The 27,798-nt window shown below is 30.7% G+C and overlaps 2 long non-coding RNA genes across 22 annotated transcripts in view; one reads left to right on the forward strand and one right to left on the reverse strand.

The window, feature by feature from the left end:
* Positions 1-27,259, reverse strand: part of LOC139488232 (uncharacterized) — a 124,538-nt gene extending 97,279 nt beyond the window's left edge. For 17 of the 21 annotated variants that reach the window (XR_011655971.1, XR_011655957.1, XR_011655964.1 and 14 more), the window contains exons 1-2: positions 23,503-23,642; positions 5,647-5,712 (exon numbers count right to left, since the gene is read on the reverse strand). This is a non-coding gene — a long non-coding RNA (uncharacterized lncRNA). Of the gene's footprint in view, positions 1-4,457; positions 4,478-5,646; positions 5,713-23,502; positions 23,643-27,149 lie in introns of those variants that run through there. The other 4 variants (XR_011655970.1, XR_011655955.1, XR_011655954.1 and 1 more) reach the window with 3 other exon arrangements.
* On the forward strand, positions 23,631-26,013 carry LOC139488226 (uncharacterized). The gene is made up of 3 exons (XR_011655944.1): positions 23,631-23,770; positions 24,901-25,032; positions 25,788-26,013. It is a non-coding gene; the product is annotated as an uncharacterized lncRNA (long non-coding RNA).
* Positions 27,260-27,798: the final 539 nt, after the last annotated feature.

Raw genomic sequence — 27,798 nt, forward strand, 5'->3', positions numbered from 1 at the left:
GGGAAATCAATAATTTTAGTAATTTCCGTTTTTTTCTAACATAATAAGGGGTTAGATTTGACACATCGCCTTTACAATGCAAAACAGTTATCTGTCTTTTTCTAAGAGCCATCTGTTCACTTAATCTATCACAGGCCCTATGTTATAATTTAATTGGTAATTGGGAAACAGTTAATTACTAAAATGCATTAGGACATTAATAATTTAACTTTTCTATTCATACAAATCACTGTGCATGGCTCGGCATTTTTCAACACAATGATTTTGAAATATAAAGATAGGATATTATCAGACCTTTTAATGTATATGTCATTAATTAAACATTTTCATTTCATGCAATTATCTTATTAATAGAACAATATGGAATTTCCTAGAAAATGACAAACATAGATTGAATCATATTTCTGTCATGTTAATTGGTGTTTTACAAGATTTGATTACATTACTGTGATAACAGCCATATAGTTTGAAATTAACATGCTTTTTAAAACCAGTTTCATATTTATTTAAACATAAGAAACCCAATCAGCCTATTGATGATACTGATTTAATACCATGCAGTGACAAATATTACAGGCTTAAAAAAATCAACCAGAACTTAGAAGTCAAAAAGAATTCATAAATAATTTGCTTTAGAAGTCAAAAAGAGTTGCTAATAATTTGCTAGTTTGAATATATATGAGCTTAATACTAACTAAGAATACCCATATCTGGTAATTATAGGGTTTTTTAATCAATGTTTTCAAATTATCTATTTGGAAGAAGTAAGAGCCAACTATCCACCAACAATTTAAATAATATAAAAATAAGCAACTGAAGATCATCTTATGGCCTTCAATGCTGAGCAAAACTCTTACTGTAAAGTAAGCATTTACTCAGCAGCTATTTCAATAATACTAATTTATAACATCAATAACTTTCACCAAAGGAAGATGTTTCTTAATTAAACAAAATGCCTAAAAGAAATAACCACCACAATATTTTTTTAACTTGGCCTTAAAGTGTGTAACATGACAAATCAACAAACTCCAGGATTAAATAGGGGTGATGCCTAACATTAAAGTCAGTCATGTAAGGACAATTATCCTCAACAATCTGCCACATGGCCTCAGATCACTTGTCAAGGCCAGCACCTGCCTTCTGCTTGTATGCAAATTACTCCAATCTCATTGGTCCATTTTAAATTTCTTATTTTCAGCAACATTCATTCTTTAGAAACAAGATATGATACTATTAGTGATCATTATTGATTGGAAAATAACCAGGATTAAAAATAACATCAATATTGATCATGTGAAGCTTTTCAATCACTTTTTAAACACCATTCAAATGTAATTTATTCAAATTTGCCGTAAATTTATTTTACTCAATTTATTTTCTGATCATTTATTCTTATAAATTTGGAAGAAGTGTGAGCTGAATAAAATTTAACTTTAATGTCATTTTTAAAAAGTAATTTAAACCACATTAAAGTAAAGTTCATTTTAATAATTAACTTTATAGCCATTTACAGCAATATATAATTCAATATTATGAGGAACGATTCATTGAAAAATTATTGACAAAAAATGTATTTATAAGCTAAAGGTGGTATTGAAAGTTTATGAGTACAAATAAAGCCCAACTCAGTTGGATATCATATATGCACCAATAAATTAAAAAATAAACAATCCTTTCATTGTATTTAATATTTATTTGGTCATATGGATATCTAAAGTTACAGTCCGACCAAGTGTCCATCAATTTAGTCCCCAGTCCTCAGAAAGGTTCCAAATTATCACTGAATACCTATCTAAACCATGTCAGGTATCTATAGTTATCCAAGACTTTTCTTGATAAAAAAAACCTTTTAAACTTCAAATTTCAATTGATAAGTAGACTTTCTATATTTACATTTTGTCTCTCCTGCAATGGGGTAGGATGTTCTCCCTACAAGTCTACTAGCCTAATGACAGTAATGGTAATAGCTCATCATGTTCACTCATTCAATGCTTAGGTACTGTGACATCAGATGCTTAGAAGGACGCCTCCGGGTGCGGGAATTTCTCGCTACATTGAAGACCTGTTGGTGACCTTCTGCTGTTGTGTTTTTCTATTTTGGTCGGGTTGTTGTCTCTTTGACACATTCCCCATTTCCATTCTCAATTTTATTTTCACATATTTTGGTATTTGATAGATACTGTAAATTTAGAAATTTTTGAGATGTATTTAAAAATGCAAAAATTGTAATGGGTTGGGTTAAGCAAAAATATAAGCCAGGAGTAAAACATTTTGACTGCATTATTCTTGACTGCAATTTATGAACAACAATCATTTATCTAGTATTTTGGTTCGTGATTTAAGAATTACAATAATAGATGCTAAAAAAATATTGTAACACATCTTATTTTTTTCATTTCAACACTATTTATTAACTTTTATATATTTTGACCTGGTGATATCGACTAATTGTGACATATTTTTCACTTTGTATTCAAAATAACAGTTTACTTATACTTAATTATGTTACCAACTTCTTTACAATTTCTCAGCAATTACATCAAAAAAGACACATGAAACAAATTCACCCAGAATCCTGTCTACCAAAATATTAAATAAATGATCATTTTGTAGTCAGATTCAATTTCAAAACCATATCACCAGGGAGTAGCTCTATAAACATAAAAACCCCAATACACATCATATGTTTTAGTTTTTTACAAGTCGGTTTTAATTTCAAAGTCATTTCCTGGACTATCAGTTTAATAGATATAGCAGAAAAATAGGTGGCATCTGGCATAAAAAAATAACAAACTTATAATCAAAACCATAACCAGAACACCGCTTGACAAAGTTTACAGTATTGCTGATAGTACAATCTTCTGTCATTGAGGTAACATAGGGGTACTTGTAGTGAGTATGCCCATCCTGCATGTATTAAGGGTGGTAAGAGAGACAACTCTTGGAAGATAAAAGGGAGATCACTTACAATTAATGTATACACTCTTTTGAACCAATGATTTATGGTCTCAAAGGCATTGCAAGATAGGATTATTCAAGTTTTCTTTTAAGTAGTAAACTGTATAAAAGTTGGGTAGAATTTATCTTTAAAAAAATATATTTGGCATATTCAGCTTTTACTTATTTTTGAGCAAGTAATCACTTTTTAATTTTTAATTCTTTATAAATGTAATAAATATGTAAGCTTTGGCAAGAACAAATATCAAAAGAACTAAAAATGAATTTGTTGTTGCAATAATAAGGGAAACTTGAAACAGGTAAGAATAGGTTAAAAAAAATAACAAGCACTAAATACACATCAATTCTTGACAATAAATCTGTCTGTGGTCTACTCTAAAATATAAAAGATGTGACATCCCCAGATGTGAGTTCATCAGGGACATGTATTATAACTGAAACTTAATCTGCAAAATTAATAATAGTGTTCATAATTATTGTGTTTTATATATACTTAGAATAGAATTAAATACATCTTTCAATTTATTTAATGTGTGGTCTTCTGCATGGTGCATTACAATTTTTATAGACCCAATTAGTTATGAATGTAATGATTTATAGTTGCAAATAGGATATGGTATACTTGTAGCAATAAAATGGCTCTAATGAATGTTTAGATTTGACACTGACTATATCAGTAGTGTTAGACAAAAGGAAGGGGAAGAATGTATATATTGAAAATAATAATTTCAGATTAATTAATTATTGGCCTAGCAGAATATGACTATAGAGATGACTATAAATTATATAATTATAAGATTTGGTCTTTGGAGATTTTAATTGAGCCACCAAACTCCAGGGAGACCAGTTGTTCTCAATTATGTAAAATCTATTTCAACAAAAATATGTTAAAATCACAATTTTTCTCCCACTGAGACCTCAAAAATATCAAATATACCAGCATTAAACAGAAGAAGTTTCACCATATTTTCCATATTAAAAGTGAAGATAAGACAAACATCCTGTCAGATAGTCAAGTTGTACTTGAAAAATTCTTCCTGTCCTAATTTTCATGAGGAAATTTTATTTAGCTTAAAATTCAGGTCAAACAGTACCATTGCATTCCAATCTTTCTTCAAGTCATGACAAAACTTTTCTGACATAGTAATTTATAATTATTAGAATTATTTGACTGATGTCTTATATCTGTCCTCGCTAGGTGATATATTATACTTCTGACACTGGTCATTTGGCAGAGAATTCAAGCTCGATTTCTGCTAAGGGACAGAATTTAGCTAATAATCTTCACCAAAATATTGTTTCGGACATTTGAACTGTGAAAGGAAATATAAGCTGTTTACAATGTGTACATAGGAGCAAAACATGCTAACCGCAGAATTTTAAGAAGCAGCTCTTCCAACCTGCCAAAGGAGGAAGCTCTTTGGTACATTGTTTTTAAAATTTGTAGTAGATTGCAGTTGAAGCAGATTTGTGGGTCAAAATAAACAGTATATAGCTACCTTCATTTATGATGAAAGCCCTGAAAAAAAAATTCCCAGAGTAATGTTGTCATTTAAGCCACAAGAAGGTAAAACTATTAAAAGAGATTATGTGTTATCTTAATGGATAGAAATAAACAAGCAATAAGCCAACAAAGACTTCCTTTTATGTCTAAAAACTACATTGATCTAACCTTTTCTTTGGTAAATGTACCTTTAAAGGGGTTTTGGAACCTGGTTTTAATTTCTAATATTTCCTTCATACATTAAACTTCTATCAATCAATCAATCAATCTGATAATACACTATATATTGACTTGATGATAAAGCTAAACAAGTTTTCCTTTTATATGCTCAATCAATAACAAAAACTCTACACAGACATATGACTGAACAGTTTTAGTAAGTTATAGAACAAGTTTTTACAGAGGTGAAAAACAACCTACTTTTAAATACTTGACAAAATGATAAAAACCCTTTAAAAAGTTAATCATGACTCAGGTTCACCTAATTCTAACAAAATGATGCAAACAGAAAAGAAGGCCGAAATACAAGTCTGATCTATATGTCTCCATTAACGGGTCTAGTTATGAATACAAAGTACTGAACAAAGGTGTCGTTGATTTCAGGTGAAAGAATACACATTTGACAATCAACTGATTTCACTTTAGAGTTTAGCTGACAATATCCTCTCCGATTACAATCACAGCACAAATGACAAGGTCTCACTATGAATCAAACCTTACACACTCCGTTAGACACCAATACCTGACCTGAAACGTGCTGATGTAGCGATTCAAACAATTGGTGACTTACGATTTAAAACTTCCAAATTTCTTTGGTATGTTATTAAGTCCTTAACATGTCAATTTTCTCCGCAGATCAAAAGGTATTAAGTGTGACACATTATTACCTAGATATAGGTCCACAGATTATAGCAAAAATAAACTCTCAGCAAATTGTTTGCATAGGGAAAAGCTCGCAATTTGTCTCTTTTGTCAGATTATCATTTCATATTCATAATCACCTTAAGACATTACGATAATTAGATGGATTATAAAATATAGGACCTATATGTATCATTTTCCCAAATCTTTATGTATTTACATTCATACTTAAATATGTAAAAATCTTGAGTCTATTTGTCTGTTGGATGAGATGGGTGTTTAAATCTACTTATAAATAATAAAGTAAATCTATTGATACATACTTAGGTCTAATGACTTTGACCATAGAAGTCTGACTCCATCTTGTTATTAATACTGGAGATTTCAAACTGCAAAAAAAAATTAAAAACATTATGTATCATTTTATGTTTATACATATAACTGTTCTAAAGCTAACTTAATTAAACAATAGACCTGCAACACTACCAGGAAAATACTTTGATAGGAGCAAGCAGAATCCTAATGTTTTTTTCAAGGAAGGAATTTATAATATTTCAGCTGGAAACTGCTTTGGCAAACTTTATTTTTTCAACACATATATCTTGTTCATTATGTAAATATTGCATTTGTCCTCCAAAGTTTTTCCTTATTGTTCATTCAATTAAGAAATATGGAAGGACTTTTATAGCCCTAAAGATTTTATAATTAAAAACTAAAAGCAGTACTTGTCAAAATTGGAGTCAAACATATTTTTAAAAGCCTATAATAAGACTAAGTAAAAATATAAAGTACATGTTAACTACACACTTTGACTTCAAGTAAACTTAAGACATAACACACCAATGTTTGACCATAGTGGATTATCAATGGACATAATCATGGTACCAATCACAAATATAGAGAAAGGCCTTAGGGGTCAATGAATCTGAGGCCCTTGCTGGTACATCCCATGCTCTTAGCAAATAAAACAACACATTCAGTAACTTTCTAATGGGATCCAAAGTTGGAAAATTTGTCTGAAGTTCCAGCAGCATTCTTAGACCCAATGAACTATCTGTAAATGCAAAAATTTATATTTGATACTAAATAATTGGTTTTCAGCCTGAATTTTTATGCAGTAATAGCATATATATATATATAATTTAATTTTGGATGTAACACGTCTTCTGATTGGCTGACGTTATTTTGTTATGAGCCCATAGACATAATTTAGTCATGTCATCAACGTTTTTTCATGGTTTTCTACGGTTTAAAATGGAATTTAGAATTAAATTATAAGTAATGACTGTAATATTTTTTCTGTCTATTCGAAATAACATAAAAAATGTGGTGCACACTGTTAAATAACCCGCTATGCACGTTATTCAGTGTGCACCAAATTTTTTATGTTATTTCTTCATAGACAGAAAAAATATTACAGTCATTCCTTAAATATATATACAGATACTAGCCTTTTCATTTTTCCTTTTAGGAAACATAAATAAATCAAACTTTCAAAGAACAATAATTGACCAAGCATGTTTTTTTTGTTTTGATAAGTCATAAATCAGACTTTTGATTCTTTTTCTCATTCAAATAACTTCAAATTGATCATGTTGATAAGCTTATCAAACTCAATTGTTAAAGGAAAGTAAGGTAAGGTCCATATCTTTTGGCAGAGGTTGCCTATTTGCATTTATACCAAGTCTCTTTTTCGTATGCAATATATTTTATTTTATGTTGGATGTAAAAAATCATCATTAAAGATAGATAAAAGATGTGGGGTATTATAAAAAAACCTGGTGACTATTAAACTGTAATTCAACTTTAAAGTATTTCCAAGAACAAATTAACAAAATTGTTCATTCTAATTTCTAAAGCATACAAATCATAAGTGAGAAAACAGGAAAGAGTTTGAAATTGTGATGTTATCTGTTTTCATGACATAGTTTTACACTTTTATTTAGATAAGATATCAAAGGAGTGAAGTATTTACACAATATAAAGTCATAAAAATTCTATAAGAAGGATGTCATGTAACATATCAGCAAACAGCATAATTATTATTCTGTTTACCTGCGTCAGCAATTACTTGATAATAAGGGGGATGATTTCTGTGGTTGAATTTAGATTTCAAATAAATATTTTTGCCCTTTAAACAAATTTCCTGGTAAATATTATTATTATTTCCTATATTCATAAGAAACCATTAGGAAACAACACTTGATGAGCAAGTAGGATTAGGAAAATGATCCGGGTTTTTTAATTTATGTTCTTAAGATGGTCAAGTATGTGGCACAAGAGTTAACCAAATGTGACTGAAATTTCATCATAAATCCTGGATCTTTTGGTCAAGGACAATAAAAAATATCGCAGCATTTCAGATTTTTGTTTCATTCATTTGGTAGGTACAAGGGCAATTGTCACTTTTAATCTTGGAAGTTTTTTTTCTAGCATGATGGCAATAAAATAAAAGAGTGGTAAGCCTTTCAGCTAGAGGTGGTAGACAGTACTTCTCGCCCTTCAAAACTACTAATTATTACAACCCTATTTAAAAAATTTATACTCAATTAAGGTACATGCATTCTAAGAATAAGTTTTACAAATAGGAAAAAGTTAATAGTGTCCAAGTTAGTTCAAAATATGACCTGTGCAATGGTATTGCATGCTTTATAAAAAATTGGGGAGATAGGAACGAGCAACTGAACCCTTAAATGGCATTTTTTCAATTCCCTGTTTTTTTCCTCTGACTTGGTTGGTGTATCCTAAAGGGAATTTAAAAATATTAATTATCTAACATCACCATCTTTTTCTACTACTATTAGCAATGCTGCTCAGTTTGAGAGTAAATTTATACCTTAGTATTAGAACTGAAAAAAGAAATCTATCTTATTTTTTTTTATTTTCCTAAATGTCATAAACATTCCCCAAATCTGATAATCTGAAGTCCCTTAAGTGAGGAGATACAACCCCCTGCTAGGTCCCAGTAGTAGAGATTTCACTTATCTGTCCATCAAAGGCACAGATAATACAAAATGTATATTGCAATACTTTAGCATTTGACCTACTACATGAATCTTATACCAAAACATCTGTCAAACAAATTAAATTTTCAGTCATTCATCTATCTTTTTTGGTATGTTACAAGCATAGATAACACACTTCCCACTCGTTTTTCAATGACTATATGTTTGGGTATTAGCATGGATATATGCTATTGAGAATTTTAAGCTACAAAAGCAAAAAAGCCTTGCATTTTTTTTTAAATTTTGGTTTATTTATATGTTTTGAAGTTTAGAAACTAGTATACATTTTTGTTTAGGGGCCAGCTGAAGCCGCAGCCTGGGGGCAGTTGGATTTTTTTTTATTGTGCTGAAGACCCATAATGTTGGCCATGGGCTGCTTGTGCTCTTTGGTCTGGTTGTTGTGTTTTAAGACACATTCTTAATTTAAAAAAAAAACAAAAAATGGCAACATGAACCTCATTATATACACTTATATTAGGGTTGCTATACATTGTATAAAACAAGTGTATTCAAAGAATGCATATATTACGTTGGAACTGTTTCCATATCTTTTGATCATCATTTAAAGAAGTTATTTAATCATTATTTGGACTTATTGTACCACAAATCTATATTCCTACCAACAAAAAAAACCAACTTAACAAACTGAAGTGCAAACAATGAAGTACTTTTCCTTACATTTTTTAAGCACCACTTAATAATTTTGTTTTCCTTATAGAATATTTTATTATATAAGTATAATAACAATGCATTTTGTAAAGTTGTTTCCTTTGATAAGTGTATGTAGGGAGTATCTAATATGTTGATATAGTATACATGTACATGTACTGATAAAATTACTTACTAAGTATTGTCCTCTTTTCAAGATATCAACATGGAGATATTTAAAAGAGCATTTGATGTCTCCCCTTCTGGAGAAATCCATGCTAAAACTAAGTCTATCATGCAGTGGCAGATATTTAGGGGGGCAGGGCCCCATCTTTTGTGGAAAAATTGGTTAATTATATAGGGAATCACTGAAGCATGACTTGAGCGGGCCCCATCTTAGGCAGTCAGTGGGCTCCCACTCATGAAAATTCCTGTATTTGTCACTGTATATTCTAATAATGTTTCACAGGGCATATACACTGTAATATTTGGGCTGGTAGATTTATGCAGGTTTTGGCTTGGACCTGAATAACTGCATTATCACTTTCTAAAGGCAACTCTTACAATCTAGTTTAATTCCCATCCCCTGAAATTAAATCCATAATTTTCGACTTTTTAATAGAAGAAACCTGTATACAATAAACTGATTGTGATGTGATTTAACAGGTTTTCACTTTAATAAGGCAAATTCTATTAAAATCAAAACTGATGTGGTCAGACAGAATTCTATTAAAAGAATACAGCAATCTTCTTTTAATTCAATATGTCAGTGCAAGATCTAATCTAGGTCTTTGACCAGAAATTACTATAAAAATAAACTCCTGATTAATAAAGAGTAATATATTTTATCTGTTAAGTAAAAGATGTGTAGTTACCTAAAAATAACAATATTAAATTTTTAATATTTTCATAATACAATTAATTGGTACTCTAAATCTAATTATTTTTTAGATTCTTCATTTCTGATGATAAATGCCTGGGGATATTTCATATTTAATCAACATTGAATTAAATTTCTAAAGATTACATTCCCTCAATGACAATAGTCGATAATAACTTTAATTTTCCTCTGTCACTGATCAGTAATTTAATATGACTATCTCTTATTACGGAAAACATAAAAGACGTAATTCTGCATCGTAACAGTGATTCTTTAATATTCATCAACATCCTCGCAAACAGCTGGAATAATATCTAAATAACATTTCAGCCATTTAGATGGACAAATTAAGCTGAAAACTTTTAATGCAAGCTTTCGGCATCGCTGCTAAGCCTCCATAATGCTAAGACGTTATTTCCGATTGACATGGGGAACAATAGAACACAGACAAGACATCATCATTAGAAAATGAAAAAGTTCTATATAATTGCAAGCAAAATGACACCAGATCCCCAAAGCTGAGGAACACTAATTGCAACTTTGCATTAAATCTTTGCCAATGGTAATTGCACATCAGATTCAATATTTACATTTCACCTTTTGATGTTGTTCATCAAGAGATTATTTTTTTATATTAAATCTGCCATCTAAACTGTTAAAAGAATTAATACCATGAAAATGCAAGGACAAAATAAAACAATATTCAGTGACAAAAACAAAATGTAACATACAACATTTGTTGAGATGTTTGTTTTTTTATAGAAGTACAGATTCAAAATTTCTAATTATTTTTCAAATCTATTTGGAGGATAAACAAAAACCATGAATTATCATAATTCTATTTCATTACTTCAAGATGTTTTATTGAAGTTTCATCAACACAAGATAATATGAAGAAAAAAAACATTAACCCAGAAAAGTCTACTTGCAGAAAAATTACAAATATATTAGCCTTTGAGGTACCTAGCATGAAGACTAATGCATTTTTCACTCCCATAAAATTTGATTTTCTGGCTCATCAAATTGACATTTGTTCTCTATGTCAACTGTCAAAATAACAGCTGATTGTAACTGACATGGCTGTGTACATTTCATAAGCCTAGTTTTCCTGTGTTTTATCAGGCAAAGAAATCTGTATGATTAAATCAGCTACATAAACAATACACTTAGAAAATGAATAGTCTATAATTCCTGTATGTAGAAGATAAAAATCAGAGTAAATGAGGTCAATTGGTTGGGGTTTTGAAATTTGCTTATTAATAATTCTAAAATTATTTAATTTTCATAAAAATAGAATCATTGATTATCTTCATAAATATTTAAGTAGATCCAATTCATTAATGTTAATGAACTTATGGATCATTAACCTTACAATTTAATTGTGATGATTCTATAAACACCCAAGGGAAAAAGTTTTCTAGATAATATCTTCAAAATTCATATTTTTATATTTGTTTATTATCTATATAGATGTTGAGGATGGGTGCTCAACAATCAAAAGCAAATAGTACATGCAAATTCAGGACTAACACTTAATCAAAAGGAGATAACAGTTCTAACTTTCTGGTATAAGGGAAGTAATCCAAATAAATATTTTCGCACATACAAACATTATTGTTTCATAATGGGTAATCTAAAATCTTTCTCTTAAAATAAAAAAAAATTGGAAATATGTATACTTTATTTACACATACACATTTATTGCTCTTCATATGGCACTTCCTATAAGAAGTTTTAAAATAATGTTGTCTCTTTTCATTGCAGTTTAAACAATTTTAACTTGTACAATTCTATGAAATGGGGCTGCCAGACTAATCTATAAAATAACTAAGACAGATCAAATATAAATAGTAGTCTGTGCCAAAAGCTTTTTCATTTACTAGTCTGGAAACTAAATATCAAAACTTGTCCCTATATGACTATATAAAATTTTGAAAATTTTCTCTAGTCCAAATCAATATTTACTAGTCTGGGGCATCGGACTAATGGCTAACGGTGCAGACTGAATTATAAGTATGGTAGATATATTTATTTTTTCTAAATTGACCGAAATAGAATCAGATATCTTGAGCAAATACTTTTTCAAACTATTCAAATCCTTTCCAATAACGCTAAGTTAGAACATAATTTTCAAGTTGGGCAACAGAACTTCAGTATGAGGGCAGTTCCTTAAAAGATACAATTCTTACGTCATGTCATGCTGTATGCTCATTTTAACATGGGTAGGTATTATACTCGTCAATATTTTATATTGAGCATTTATAGCAATGTGTAAAATGATGACAAAAATAATGCCTACCCATGTTAAAATGAGCATAGATCACGATAAAATTATTTTGATTCTAATAGGACAATTTTTTACTTTTTTACTTCGAAGGAGACCTACAATATATGTTTAAAAGGCAGTCATTTTGATATGGTGAGGTTAAAACTTTATGGAAAATCATCCACTTCATAATAATTTAAAAAAAATATGTCCAGATACATTTAAACTTTCTTTTAGAATGATTCAATATAATTTCCTGGCGAGCAGCAAATACGTCCATTTTGATCTCCAATGTTGTTCAAAATACAACTGATATTTCAACGACTGACCAAATATTCATACTTGCAAAATCCACAACAATTAAAAGTGAAATATAATATTTAGGACTTACTTTAGCATGTTAACGGAGTGAGGTCCAAAAAAAAAAATTATTTTTAGTAATTTCTTACATTTAGCAATGGCATATATTTCATACCAATGCAGAAAAATCAAAATAAGCAATATCTCTAATAAGTAGGTTCTATAATGTAGGTAGATTGGGATGAAGGACAGGTGATTTAGAATGTCACAGTCTCCCTTGGACAGCTATTGGTAATTGATACACTAACGGGCATTAATTTTGTCTTGCAACAGGCCACACCTATGAACTAGGCCACCAAAGAATTATTGTATGGATGATAAAAGATACAGAGATTGAAAAACTCTTCTTACATCAAAGAAGAAAAGTTTAAATTAATCTCCTTCACCTATACAGTATGTATGCTGCAATTAAGTTAACAAAAAAGCTAAGTGCATTATTCTTCATAACATAAAGTTTTTTTTTATTTAAATTCTCTGCTCTTTTTTAGGTACATTGAATCTCTCACATCTAATGATTACAACCTTACATAAAATCTTACAAAAAATAAAATTCCAGCAAAATAATATTCTTACAAACATTTAATTTAGTGTTTGAGGGGAGGTAACTCAAATAATTTAACTGGCAGTTAAAACTTGTTTGTCTCATCTTTAATGATCAAATTTTATTTATTGCCTGTTTATGAAATCACTTTCTAAATTAAGGATCAATGAGACATGGAAAAGGAAAAGGAGAAGGCATACTATCAACACACATATCTTGGAATTAACTACACATGTAATCTTCATAAGTGTAACCTTTCAACCACATCAAGATTAACCAAGTTTAACATACATGTTTGACCAAATATCCAACAAAAATTAAACATCAAATTATTTTCCGAGAAAAAAGCAAATAATAAAATTTTCAAAATCAGAAGAAACTCACTACAATCATCAACCCTAACAACAGTGTACTCTAAAACCTTTTAATACGTATTCAGATTAATTTCTTGACAATTTTTGAACAATTTGCCTATAATTCTTGGAAATATTATAAATGTTCATTACTTTTTAAAAAATATACTGATAACAGATCGCTTATTGAAATCAAACATTTCAACAAATGATGTGGGCCTCAGGGGAGATTAGTTATACATGTATATAGTTTAACTAACTGTACGACTCTCTTATAAAGTATTTTCATTGTTGTACATGTATAATGTGAGGCCAAAAATGATCCATTCATATGAGTTGGTAGGCAACATGTTAAAACTGCATCAAGTCTATTGTTAAAGTGCCACAACTTTTAACTGACATATAGAATGTGTTTAAAATCAAAAGGAAGCTTACTTTTATTATAGCCCAATAAAAGTGGAAAGTTTTAAGGGGTCATCCATAATTGTCAACCATTTTCCAAAGTGTACAAAACATACACTTTTTCAGACCCCCCACCCTCCCTCAGAAAGTGTACATCAACCATTTTCAGATTTCAAGACAAGAATCAATAATTCTTAATAAAAAGAAGATCCTGTCTATTAAAGTTTAGTTTAATATAGAAATTTGCATTGAAAAGAAACTGAAAGATATCTGACTGTTTTATTTCATTTGATGAAAAAAAAGCGTACAGTAAACATGTTGATTTTTGAACCCCCTCCCCCCAAGTGTACGTTTTGTACACTTTGGAAAATGGTTGATAATTATGGATGACCCCTAAGCAATCATATATGTCTTTGAGGTGGGTATTGTTTTATTTTATTTTCTATTCCATTATACACATACTTATGGATTTCAGCAAGTCAACATGGTGGCTCAATCCTTAACTAAAAGTAGGGTATAAGGTAGGAAGGGATTTTTTTTAATTATTATTCAATGGTTTTTTTTTACATTGAGTCTATTGGAGAAACCTTCTGACTTTTAACAGTGCTTATTGAAAAATGACAAAAAAATCTTTTAGGTATGCTATTATTGAGATTATGAAATAGGATAGGTAGGGTAACTGGTACAAGGCATATTTCGCTTTTTAAGATTGATATATATTTTTTTTAATTTTAGTAATTTTTTACATTTGGTAATGTGACAAACATGACAAATATTTCATCGAATTCAGAAAAATCAAAATAAGCTCCAATCAGTAGGTTCTACAATGTGGGTAGACTGGGATGAAGGACAAAAAATTTAGAATGTCACAGGGAAAAAAAAGACCTTGCATGCACTGCTATTGGTAATTAATATGGGCATACATTTCATCTAGAAACAGGTCACATCTATGAACTAGGCTATCAAAGAATTATTGTTTGGGTGATAAAAGGAACAGAGGTTGCAGAACTCTTCTTACATCAAAGACGAAAAGTTTAGATTAATCTCCTTCACCTGTACAGTATGTATGCTGGAATTAAGTTAACAAAAAAAACTTAAGTACATTATAAAGTTTTTTGTTTTGAATTTTCTGGCCCTTTTTTTAGGTACATTGAATCTTTAATCATACCTTTAATAAGCTAACAACTAATGATTACAACCTTACATAAAATCTTACAAAAAAATAAAAATTCCAGCAAAATAATATTCTTACAAACATTTAATTTAGTGTGGTAGGGGAAGTAACTCAAATAAGTTAACTAGCAGTTAAAACTTACTTGTCTCCACTTTCATGATAAATTTTATTTATTGTATGTTCATTAAATTGCTTTAAATTAAGTACCAATGAGACAAGGTAAATGTAAATAAGACAGCATACCATAAACACACATAATACATATCTTGAGTTCACTATATATGAAATCTTCATATAAAGGGTAAGCTTTCAACCACCTCAAGTATGAACAAGTTCAACATGTGTGACCAAATATCTGACACTAACATCAAATTTGACTTAAATATCTAATTATCAAATCTCTGGAAAAGCAAATAAAAACATTTCTTAAATCACAAGAAGCTCACTACAATCATCAATCCAAACAACAGTGTACTCTAAAACCTTTTATGTATTGAGTGTAATTTCTGGACCATCTTTATACATTGAACAATTTGTCTATAATTCTAAGAAATATTAAAAAATGTTAATTACTTTTAAATACAAAATAACTGGTCACTTATTGGAATCAAACAGTTCAACAAATGATGAAGGCCTCAGGGAGATTAGTTATATAAAACACTTTATAATATTACTTAGTAGTAAATACAGATAAATTGTATGTGTAATACAATCATTGGCAAGCATGCTGTATCAGCCACCCGTGATGATATCGATATCAGCATGGTTGCAAAAGCTTTATCACACCTTTAATCTGTATGACGTCACATCATTGATTGCAGTCACTGTTGCAAAGGCTTTCAAATCCCTAATCTGTATGACGTCATGTTACATAAAAAACATCTACTTGAGGTATATGTATATAATAAAGTGTATATGATATGGCTTTTTCAATATCACACACCATATCAACCCTCAACCAATATAATCCCTCGAGCAGAGCTCTTGGGATTATAGTGGTGTCTCGGGTTGATACAGATGCGATATTGAAAAAGCCATATGATATTCTCTATGTATGACTCTCTTAAAAAATGTTTTATTGGTGTACAATATGAGGCAAAATGATCCATGCATACTTGAGTTGGTAGGCAACATGTTAAAATTGCAATGAGTCTATTGTTCAAGTGCCATAACTGTCCAATAGAATGTTTTTAAAATCAAAAGGAAGCTTACTTTTACCGTTCACAATAAAAGTGGAAAGATAAAGTAATCCAGTTGTCTTTGAGGTAATGCAGTTAATGTATCTAGGAAATAGATCTACAATCCACATAATCTAAACATTGCCAAATTAACCTTGAAATTGAATTAAAAGTCATATGAAACCTGCCAGTGGGACATGTACACCTTACAATCATTCAATACATCAAATATAGCCGTCACACCTACAAAATGAAATGCTTTTAGCATCCGAGAGACTGAGATACAGACTTGACCTAGTAACTTTTACCTTGATCACTGATCCATTGAATGAGGTCAAGGTTAACCCTACCCAAAGGACATGTAGACATTACAAAAGTCAAGGAACCCATATATTAATAAACATTGTTATCCTATAATAATATTTCATTTAAAAAGAAAATTGAACCATGAAAATGAGGTCAAGGACAATGGAAAAATGTGTTGTAACATAAGGTATCTGCACAAAAGGTTATGAAGCACCCATGTCTTCTATCAAATATTTTATGCCATCTATAGATTTTAATACCCATCTCCCATACAGGAATGTTTGTAGCAGGCATGTATTATTATTATCCCTTTACTCAAAATAAGTGAATATTTCACATGACAAAACTAGAGGCTCTCAAGAGCCTGTGTCACTCACCTGTATTTACTGATGCTTTGGAAATCATGTAAAATAAGGTTAAAATCATAATTAATAGTATTAGATATTAGCTATTATATTGAGATCTAAGATGAATCTTTTTGCCACATGTCAGTTTACTCTAAGTGCTTTAGTTTCAGAGATATAAACCAAGTACTGCATTTTACCTCTATGTTCTATTTTTAACCATGTTGGCCATCTTGGTTGTCAGTGATATTGTTTGCCTTAAATTAGTGGAGAATGAAGGCTTTTTCCCCTGGAGAAGAATCCAAATTTGGAAAAAAAATGGCTTAAAATTATTCCCAAAAAGACAACTTTTTTCCCAAACAGAGCAGTCTCAGTAGTAAATGTGCATGAATTCAAACTGAAAAACGCTCATTTGTACATTTTTCATGCCTAAAATGACTATATGTGCAGATATGAGGGTCTAACTATGTATCATTACTGACAAAAAGGAGTCTCATTCCAAAGCAGGACTTGACTCTTGAAAGGGTAAAAGTTTCAGTCAAATTCATGGTTTATTCTAAATTTCCCAATTTGAGGAAAACTGCACACATTTTCCCAATAAAAAAGGGTAGAGGTAGTTTTGAAAAAAGTCAACAATATCACTGGTTGTAAAGCGGGGCCAATAGACACATTTTAAAAACTAGATACCCTTACGATGATTATGGCTAAGTTTGGTTAAATTTGTCTCGGTAGTTTCAAAGAACAAGATTTTTGTTAAAAGATTACAAAAATTTTATGAAAAATTGCTTAAAATAATGACTATAAAGGGCAATAACTCCTTAAGGGGTAAACTGACAATTTTGGTCAAGTTGACTTATTTTTAGATCTTACTTTGCTGAACATTATTGCTGTTAACAGTTTATCTACATCTATAATAATATTCAAGATAATAACCAACCAGATGCTTCGCAGGGCGCAGCTTTATACGACCGCAGAGGTCGAACCCTGAATGGTTGGGATACAGCTCTGAATTTTGATTGTGATTGAATAGTTGACACAGCATAGGTTTCTGACACAGAATGAATGTGGTCTAATGAACTTAATTTTTTTTTTTGCTTTCGAGCAATTCACTATGCTGTTGAATATTAATCCTCTCAAAAAAGAAAATATTTGAAGAAATTTTCTTTTTAATTTCTGAAATGAGGAAAATTGCCCCCCCCCCCCTCCCCCCCTATGTTTTTTTTCACCTCCCCCTTTCCCTTATTTCAAAAATGATCTCAATTCAAATTTCTAATGGAGTTTGCAACAATAACTACTCATTTAAATACATCATAAAATATCAAAATATAAAATGTCATACAGTCATGGTTAAAATTAATATTTATTAATAGTAACTTCTAAAAAATAAATGGGGAATGTGTCCAAAGGGACACAGATGATGCCCCCGCTAGCATATAACGTTAGAAAGGGAAACAACTCAAGAACTGTAAAAGTACATTATAAAGTTTTTTGTTTTAAATTTTCTGGCCCTTTTTTTAGGTACATTGAATCTTTAATCATACCTTTAATAAGCTAACAACTAATGATTACAACCTTACATAAAATCTTACAAAAAAATAAAAATTCCAGCAAAATAATATTCTTACAAACATTTAATTTAGTGTGGTAGGGGAAGTAACTCAAATAAGTTAACTAGCAGTTAAAACTTACTTGTCTCCACTTTCATGATAAATTTTATTTATTGTATGTTCATTAAATTGCTTTAAATTAAGTACCAATGAGACAAGGTAAATGTAAATAAGACAGCATACCATAAACACACATAATACATATCTTGAGTTCACTATATATGAAATCTTCATATAAAGGGTAAGCTTTCAACCACCTCAAGTATGAACAAGTTCAACATGTGTGACCAAATATCTGACACTAACATCAAATTTGACTTAAATATCTAATTATCAAATCTCTGGAAAAGCAAATAAAAACATTTCTTAAATCACAAGAAGCTCACTACAATCATCAATCCAAACAACAGTGTACTCTAAAACCTTTTATGTATTGAGTGTAATTTCTGGACCATCTTTATACATTGAACAATTTGTCTATAATTCTAAGAAATATTAAAAAATGTTAATTACTTTTAAATACAAAATAACTCAAAAAAGAAAATATTTGAAGAAATTTTCTTTTTAATTTCTGAAATGAGGAAAATTGACCCCCCTCCCCCCCCTATGTTTTTTTTCACCTCCCCCTTTCCCTTATTTCAAAAATGATCTCAATTCAAATTTCTAATGGAGTTTGCAACAATAACTACTCATTTAAATACATCATAAAATATCAAAATATAAAATGTCATACAGTCATGGTTAAAATTAATATTTATTAATAGTAACTTCTAAAAAATAAATGGGGAATGTGTCCAAAGGGACACAGATGATGCCCCCGCTAGCATATAACGTTAGAAAGGGAAACAACTCAAGAACTGTAAAAGTGAAGCTGCCAAAAGTTGAACTTAAACTGAGTAGAAATTGGAGGAAATAAGCATTATATACACAGTTCATTAAAATTTAGTTGAGACAAACTTAAGTTAAGACAACAGAAACTAAAAAAATCTTCAATTTTTCCACTTGTAAAGGGGCATAACACTAGAATGGTAATAATAGTGCTTGTAATCACTGAATGGTAAAGAAAGCTTTAATTTATCAATTGGTAGTAAAGTGAATATTGCATTGTATATTGTATATAGCATTGAATTAAGTTGATTCAACTACTATTCTGGACAAAGAAAGATAACTCACATTTTCAAAGAAGATTTCACAAATTATTGGTTTTAGGTGATTCAACAACCATTCTGGAAAAAGAAAGATAACTCCAATTTATTGTCTTGAAACTACAAAAAAGCTTGTTTTTGGCCCCTTTTTGGCCTTTTATTCAAAGACTGTTTGCCCCATAACCCACAAAATATATCCCAACCTTCTACTTATGGTATTAAAGATTGTGGTACAATTTCAGAACAATTGAAATACTTATACACAACTTTTTGTCTTGACACTAGATAAATGTTTGTTTTTGGCGCCTAATTCCTAAACCTTTAATAGGGACTATAACCCCCAAAATCAACCCAAGCTTCCTTTAGTGGTTATCAACATTGTGTTAAAATTTTATTGATTTCTATTTACTTATACTAAAGTTATTATCCAGAAACCATCCGTCTTCAAACGACACTGATGACGTGATACAAATATATAATTTGCAGTCGTATAAAAACTGAAAAATTCCCCCCAAAAAAATCAACAATTCAGGGGCAGCCTCCCAACAATGGGTTGTCAGATTTGTCTAAAAATTTCAACAGATAGATCTTAACCTGATGAACATTTTATCATCATGTCAGATTTGCTCTAAATGCTTTAGTTTCATCGATATAAGCCAAAAACGTATTTGTCTCCTATGTTCTATTTTTAGCCATGTCGGCCATCTTGGTTGGCAGGAAGGGTCATTGGACACATTTTTTAATTTTTTAAATAGATACCCTGGTGATGATTATGGCCAAGTTTGTTTAAATTTGGCCCAGTAGTGTCAGAGAAGAAGATTTTTGTAAAAGATTACAAAAATTTATGAAAAATTTGTTAAAAATTGACTTTAAAGGGCAATAACTCCTTCAGGGCTCAACTAACAATTTTGATCATGCTGACTTATTTGTAGATCATAATTTTCTGAACATTATTGCTGTTTACAGTTTATCTATATCTATAATAATATTCAAAATAATAACCAAAAACTGCAAATTGTCTTAAAATCACCTATTCAGGGGCAGCAACCCAACAACGGGTTTTTACATTCGTCTGAAAATTTCAAGGCTGATAGATCTTAACCTGATGAACAGCTGGGTCACCAGACACATTTTTTTAACTAGATACCCTGGTGTTGATTGTGGCCAAGTTTGGTTAAATTTAACCCTGTAGTTTCAGAGGAGAAGATTTTTGTATAAGTTAACAGACAACGACGACAGACGATGGATGCCAAGTGATGAGAAAAGCTCACTTGACCTTTCAAAGTCAGGTGAGCTAAAAAAACAGCTTTTTCAATAAAAATGAGGTCAAGGAAAATAAATATGTATTAAACATGACATTCTGCTTTTTGTATTTTTTGCTGAGTGTGCCCATACTTATTCTGTGTAATGGATGGATACCCCATATTCTACTTTTCTGATTATGTCAGATGAAAAATTCATAGCATAAGGCATATTTCCATATAAAATGTATGAGCAATCAGGTCTTCAACCTTATACTATCCCATTGATAATTCTAATTTTACAGCTCTCCATTATGAACAGATTACATGAAATATCTTACTTTGTTTGCAAGCCTCAGAGTTGAAAACCTTAGTCCTTTTGTTCAACAACACATTTTATTTTACACTCAAAATAAAAATAACGTCTTTAACAATGAGAATAAACAGCTGTGCCATGAGCACATGATACAACCTTCAGAATAATATTTCATGACTCCTCGCTGTCATATCAGAAATTTTTAAAAGAACTATAGGGAGCTCACATCAACAGAAATAAAGCAGTCACCAAAGTTTCATGAAAACTGCTCAAAGCACTCTTCAGTTATTGTACAAAACACAGGAAAATCCTACTTTTTAAATGAATAAAACTTCATAACTCAGAAACATAAAATCTAAAATTTATAAAAATCTAAAAGGATCTCACGTCAATAGATATATTATAAAAAATTCACCAAGGTGTCATGAAAACTGTTTTAAGCATTTTTGAAAACTTGAAATTACATAGCTGGTAATGATGAGGCTGACATCCTTGCAAAAACAGCAGCAGAGGAAGCAATAGAATTACCACCGGAAAATAACGTCATAACACTACAGGACGTTAAACAAGCAGCGTACAAAAGTACAGGAAATAAATGGCAGAGAAGATGGGAAATATGCAGGGACCTTTATGAAAAATACCAACTACAGTTGTACAAAACACTCAATTATGTATGATTTCCCAACTAAAAAACATTTCAGTATATTCGCCCAACTAAGAACTGGCTATACAGAACTGAATTACTACAAAAACCAAGTAGGCCAAACCAACGCCATAGAGTCATGCAACTGTGGAGCACCTGAAACGCCTCAACATTTCCTTCTGGAGAGTCCCTGCTATGAAAACGAATGAGAAGATATGCTACACCAAATATCCAAAGAGGTCGGGGTCAGAAACTTGAATTTAGCTACTATACTAACGAGACTGGACGGCGAGAACACGGAAGAGACAAAAGCCAAATTACAAACAGTGGAACATTACATTGACAGAACGGGCAGATTTAATACTGCTGTTCCTCAATCCCAATCTTAACCAGCGCATACCAAATTTAAAGCACAGAGAAGAAAATACGTCGAGGAAAACGCACCAGAGAGGAAAACCGCACATTGGGACAATTCGTGCCAACAGGCCTTAAGATTGAGGATTGAGGATCACCCCTTTTTTAATGAATAACACCCCATAACTTGAAAATGTAAAATTTATAAAAAAAGAAGAAAGGGAGCTTGATCACGTCAATAGATAAATGTATAAACAATTTCACCAAAGTTTCATGCAAATTGGTTGAAGTGTTTATGAGTAAATGTCCAACATGTTGACAAAGGAGGGATGAAAATAACGCATTCCTTTAAATGTTTGTTAAAATTATTCTGCCAAAATGTTTTTGTTCTCTTGCATCGTGGAAAGGATAATACAATAAGTTGTCAGGCTGTGTATAGACAGTATAGGTTGTGTGGTCTGAATGTTCATTTAACCTTCTTCCCCAAAATAGACGACATTTTAACAAACATTTTCACAAAAAAAACATTTTATTTTAATTTCTTTTTATAGTTTACTTACACACTTGCAATGAACTTTCACTTTCACTTGCTATTAATAATGTTACTTACCATTGTAACATTGTGACGTTTAAATTTTTACAACCCGATTTTGTACTTCAGTATGATTTTATGTATTGTTTTTGTCCCGATGACGGTGCCCTAGGCACCATAACATGTCCATCAATAAATTTCTGCAGCAGTCCCTAAAGTGTTGTTGTTATAAGACTCTCTACATTTAATGCAAAATGTTTACATTTTCAAAATTTAAGTGACGAAATTGATTTGAAAAATTTTCCCAATGCGAAAACCATTTCATAAATTACGAAAGTGACGACACTAGCAAAATCACTGCTGATGTTGTTGTCTGTTATGCTGTCCTACATTTTATGATAATTCCTGATGTCACTTTTGTAGCATCTTATATTTTTATCTATAAGTTCTATATATACAAGCATTGGGTTGTTGTCTAGGGTCAGATCAACGATTTCCATTTAATATGAGGACTGTACACCAATGATTACTGACATATATTGCTTTTGTGAAGGAACAAGGGAGCATGAGAGCGATACCCCCCCTTTTTTCCTTTGCCCTATCAAAGGTGGGATAGGGTAAAACTGACATTGTATTTCTTTCTAGTAAGTTACAAATGTATGCAGGTGACAGTGGTGAAAGCAACATGTGTCTCTATACCAATCATGTATAATACGTTGGAAGGTAAACATATCCTTCGTTTCTTTTTGAGACTATTACAGTAAGTAAAACCACAACAAAAGACCACGCCTCCTTTTCCCCTCAACATAGGTAATCTCACCTGTGCATATGTGATGGAATGTTTCTTACGTATGCATTGAACATGAAGTACATGGAAAACTTACCAATGCATAAGGGCAATATACGTCAAAGAACTTGGCTCTTGCATGACACATATACTGACATCCCCAAATGCACGTGGGAACAAAGGATTTCACTTTCACTCCCGCCACGTTCTTTGTTTCCATTCATACTTCTGTCAAACTGTGTCGAAGGTTTTGATTGGTCCGACCACAAACCGGAAACACGTTTACAATATTTTATCAACATTTCCATTTTCTAGAATCAGAATCGTGCTGATATAATTATACAGCAAGCTCATTAAATCTAAAGGTAAATGACGATACTATGCATAATTATCAGTATAATAAGTTAATTACTGAGATACACAATAGCAATTTGAAAAGCGGCTAAGGAAACACCAATGAAAATTATAAAAGGGGGAGGGGTACAAATTTATGTCTCAAATTTTTATACATGTACGTTTTCGTATGTCGAGACCGTGCAAAATACAAAGTCTAGTAATGCATAATGTCACCTCGATAACTTTACTATGTCTAAGTTGAGGCATACATTTCTTGTGGAAGAAAAGTAAGATTCAATTTTTAATATGTGGGGACAAAATGCAATTTTCTGCAACATTTATGAGGTTCAAGTGTTCATGTACATATGTAAATAAAATTGAGAGTGGACTTTGGAAATGTGGAATATGTCAAAGAGACAACAACCTGACCAAAGGGCATATAATAGCCAAAGGCACACAATGTCAATGGGTCTTCAACGCTAATCCTGCACCCGTCACCTAAATAAAATTGTGTACTATTGCAGTGAAAATGAACATCACCTAAAACATACATGTAATGTTTGATGGGATTACATAACCCTAGTCTAGTGCTCTGCTGACAAAGTTACTCCCAGTGGAGCAGTATTGATTCACTCCAGGCACACTTATTAGATCTTATTACATAAAATAAATCATGTGTGCACATGAATGCTTCAGGTTAACAAGAACTAAATTCAAAATAAGATATATTCTTGTACAATGTACAATGTATGAAATACTGTGAAGTGAAACATAAAAACAATAAAAACTTTCCAGTTTTCAGCATTTCTGACATAATGACATTTGAAATTTGTAGTGTGAATACTGCCCTACACCACATAAGCTGCGGGACATAGCTCTAAGTTCTGACATCTGCAAATGATGATCAAAATTTAAATCATACGGAAGAAAGAACTAGGGTTCTGCAGTTTTAAAAGCCATCATGTACAAAATGTATATGCACAATCATGATCTAAAAAGATACAGTCATGGTCATACATAAGTGATGCACAATTATGAAAATACAGGTGCAAATGTACATGTATCTATAAAATTAAATGATGAACAGAGAATTCTTGCGTTATGGAAAATCATGATTAAATTTCAATTTAACAATTAATTAACAATTTCTTTTCAACAGGAAAATGGTTTCAGACGTACAACTAGCAATCTTTGCCAATGCTCTTGGAGTGTCACTTTTTCTGTTGGTGGTATTGTATCATTATATAAGTGTCAACAACATAAAGAAACACGACTAAAGATAGATCTTATGGTGAGTATTATATGTACGTGTATGTATATTTTATTTCTGTCCAAATTATAACTTGATTGACCTTTCATTTGGGCAGTTTGTATTAGCATGTAGAAATTGACCACTTTAGTCATTTCTGAAAATTTGTTGTAAGTTCATTATTCATCTTTTAAAATTTGAAGATATTTTTCCAAGCCATAATAATTTATCATTCCAATGTAGACACTCGGTGTAAAAAGGTTCTGAGAACCTGTTCCAAAGAAACCTAACTGTCTCACAAGGAAGTTAATATATACATATTTCGTGAGAAAGTAAACAATTCATTTCTACAAAAATGTATTACATTGACCCACATATATCATTTCTGTTTGTATTTATAATCTGACTGATGATTTCATGATTTTTTGAAGGAGATATCTTCTTTTTTTCCTATAAATTTTTAGATCACATTGCCCATCATGGCCAATACCATTGTTTGCATGTTTGTTTCAAACACATGATTGATGTCACAATTTCAATCAATTCCTTGCCAAAAATAAGATATAGTAAGAGTAAAAGAATCAGATGACTACAATTGTACAAGATCGCTTGCCAGGAGTATTATTAAAAGCACCAATTTATTGAAAGTTTACATTGATATATTTTATATAGTTGTAAATTCTTTTGTATTTTGAAATACCCAATGGTATTTTTACATGTATATGCAATGCTCCAATTACTTAGTCTTTTGTTCATATAGGATCATTTAGAATTCAACATTTTTCTTTTATTTTTAGGTAAACAGCAAGAGATGAGTACATGAGGGGTGAATGTGAAAATGAAGATGACAATAATTAAGAATACAAATTAATTGTTATACTGTAATTTAGAAAGTCTGTAATTGATTATATATTAAGTATCATTGAGTGAATCTGTCAGTCATTAAATGTAAAAAAAAATCTGTTTTTTATGTAGTTATTAAAATAGTTTTAACAGGGTAATTAAACTCTTTTTGTATGTTGATTGATTTGTGTATGTTTCCTTTAATCTGAAACAAATAAGGGATCAAAACCAGTTAGATATGAACACATTTTTATGCTGATGCAACACAAAATATTTATAGGTTAGTTCTCTGACAATGGTGTCACACATGTTTTGATTGATGCTAGTTGGAAAAATTTAGATTTTGTGTCCATTACTTTGCATACAGTATTTATAAATCAAACATAGTATGTGTAGGATTATATTTAGATGGTTTTAAAGTTGTATCGTGTTCTGGTAGGAAGAACCAAAGGACATTCAACACAAGTATTTGCAAAATTTGCTATATAAACTAGCAAGGCCAAAAACTTAAGAAGGGACAAAACAGCCATCTTATATAAAAGAATCAAAAATAAACATTTCAAGTCAAATACATTGTATGTACTAAATTGTACGCTTAAGCTTATTATGGATTTTTTGTTGCTCACTTTTTTATAATACATAAAGAGAAGATTATGAATTCACAAAAATACTGGACATCACAACAGATCACATTAACCAACAATGTCCAACCTAAGATAAACAACAACAAACAACATGTAGTCCATTTGGAATGGTTTGGTTCAGGCACAAAAGATTAAACCAGTATGATGAGTGCACTTATTTGCCCTTTACAATCTAGATCATATGCTGTAAAACTAAAACACAATTAAAAAAAACTGCAGTGCAGCTACTCAGGATTAAAATAAGTGCTGTGTTTTAAGCTCCTTGTTCATATTAATTAAATTAATATGAACAAGGAGCTTAAAACACAGCACATAATTTGGGAAGCAATGTGTTTTCCACTACAAGGACTTGCAAAGGTAGCAACAGCTTCTGTGTGGATAGTTTAATCTTTGCTTTGCTTTTCAAGATGGATGAAGTGAAATTAAAACAAAGTGCCTTAGATTGGTGATTATAAGAATTTTTACATCTTAAAAATATCTGAAAATTTATATTGAGACTGATAGTCAAAAGTTTATTATTCTTTGCTTTACTGCTACATACAAGAAAAGAGTGTTTGGAAAAATTTTGCGGTATTTCAACAAGAACAGCAATGTTTAAATTCTTAATCTGGTCTTGGATTAAATTCAATAAACAACTTTGCAATTCCATTAATAGTTACACTAACAATTTACCTTTACGTCTTTTTTCTGTAAGAACTTTAAAAATTGTCTTCTTTGTTCTTGATTGTCTTGTGCTGTTCTGAATTTTTGTCAGAAGTTTTAAGTCAAAAATTTCACTGTGACAGCAATCAATCAAACCAGCGCAGCGATATTATTGGATAACAGTAATTTTAATGTTCATTTCATGATCACCTGACTCGCACATCACCAGCATGCTTTGCACATGTTCAGGATAGCAATTCTATTTTAGTCACAAGATGTTGATTTCAGCATGCAAACTTTGGATTCTTTGAACAAACACCTGTTTCTATTTTTATCACACGGTTTAAGGAATTGGGTCAACTGTACTTTAATCAAAACGTTGATTATTTTCTTGACAATTTAAAAATTGTTTTAAATACTGCATATTTAATATAAAAAGTGGTGAATATGACTAATAAAAAGGAAGATTTCTTACACAAAAAATGAATTTATTCTAGTCATATACTGATCTGTATACTGAAAACTATGTCACAAATTGAAGTCCAATATTTTCATATATATATATTCAACATGAGGGTGTGGATCATGGTTTTAGAGAATAATGAGAAAAGTGCTGAATAAAGGGATGAAAAATAAAGAATATAGAAAAAGGGGGAAATAAAGAATAGAAAATAAGGGA

Source organism: Mytilus edulis, chromosome 1 (genome assembly GCF_963676685.1).
Source record: "Mytilus edulis chromosome 1, xbMytEdul2.2, whole genome shotgun sequence".
Classification (NCBI taxonomy): domain Eukaryota; kingdom Metazoa; phylum Mollusca; class Bivalvia; order Mytilida; family Mytilidae; genus Mytilus; species Mytilus edulis.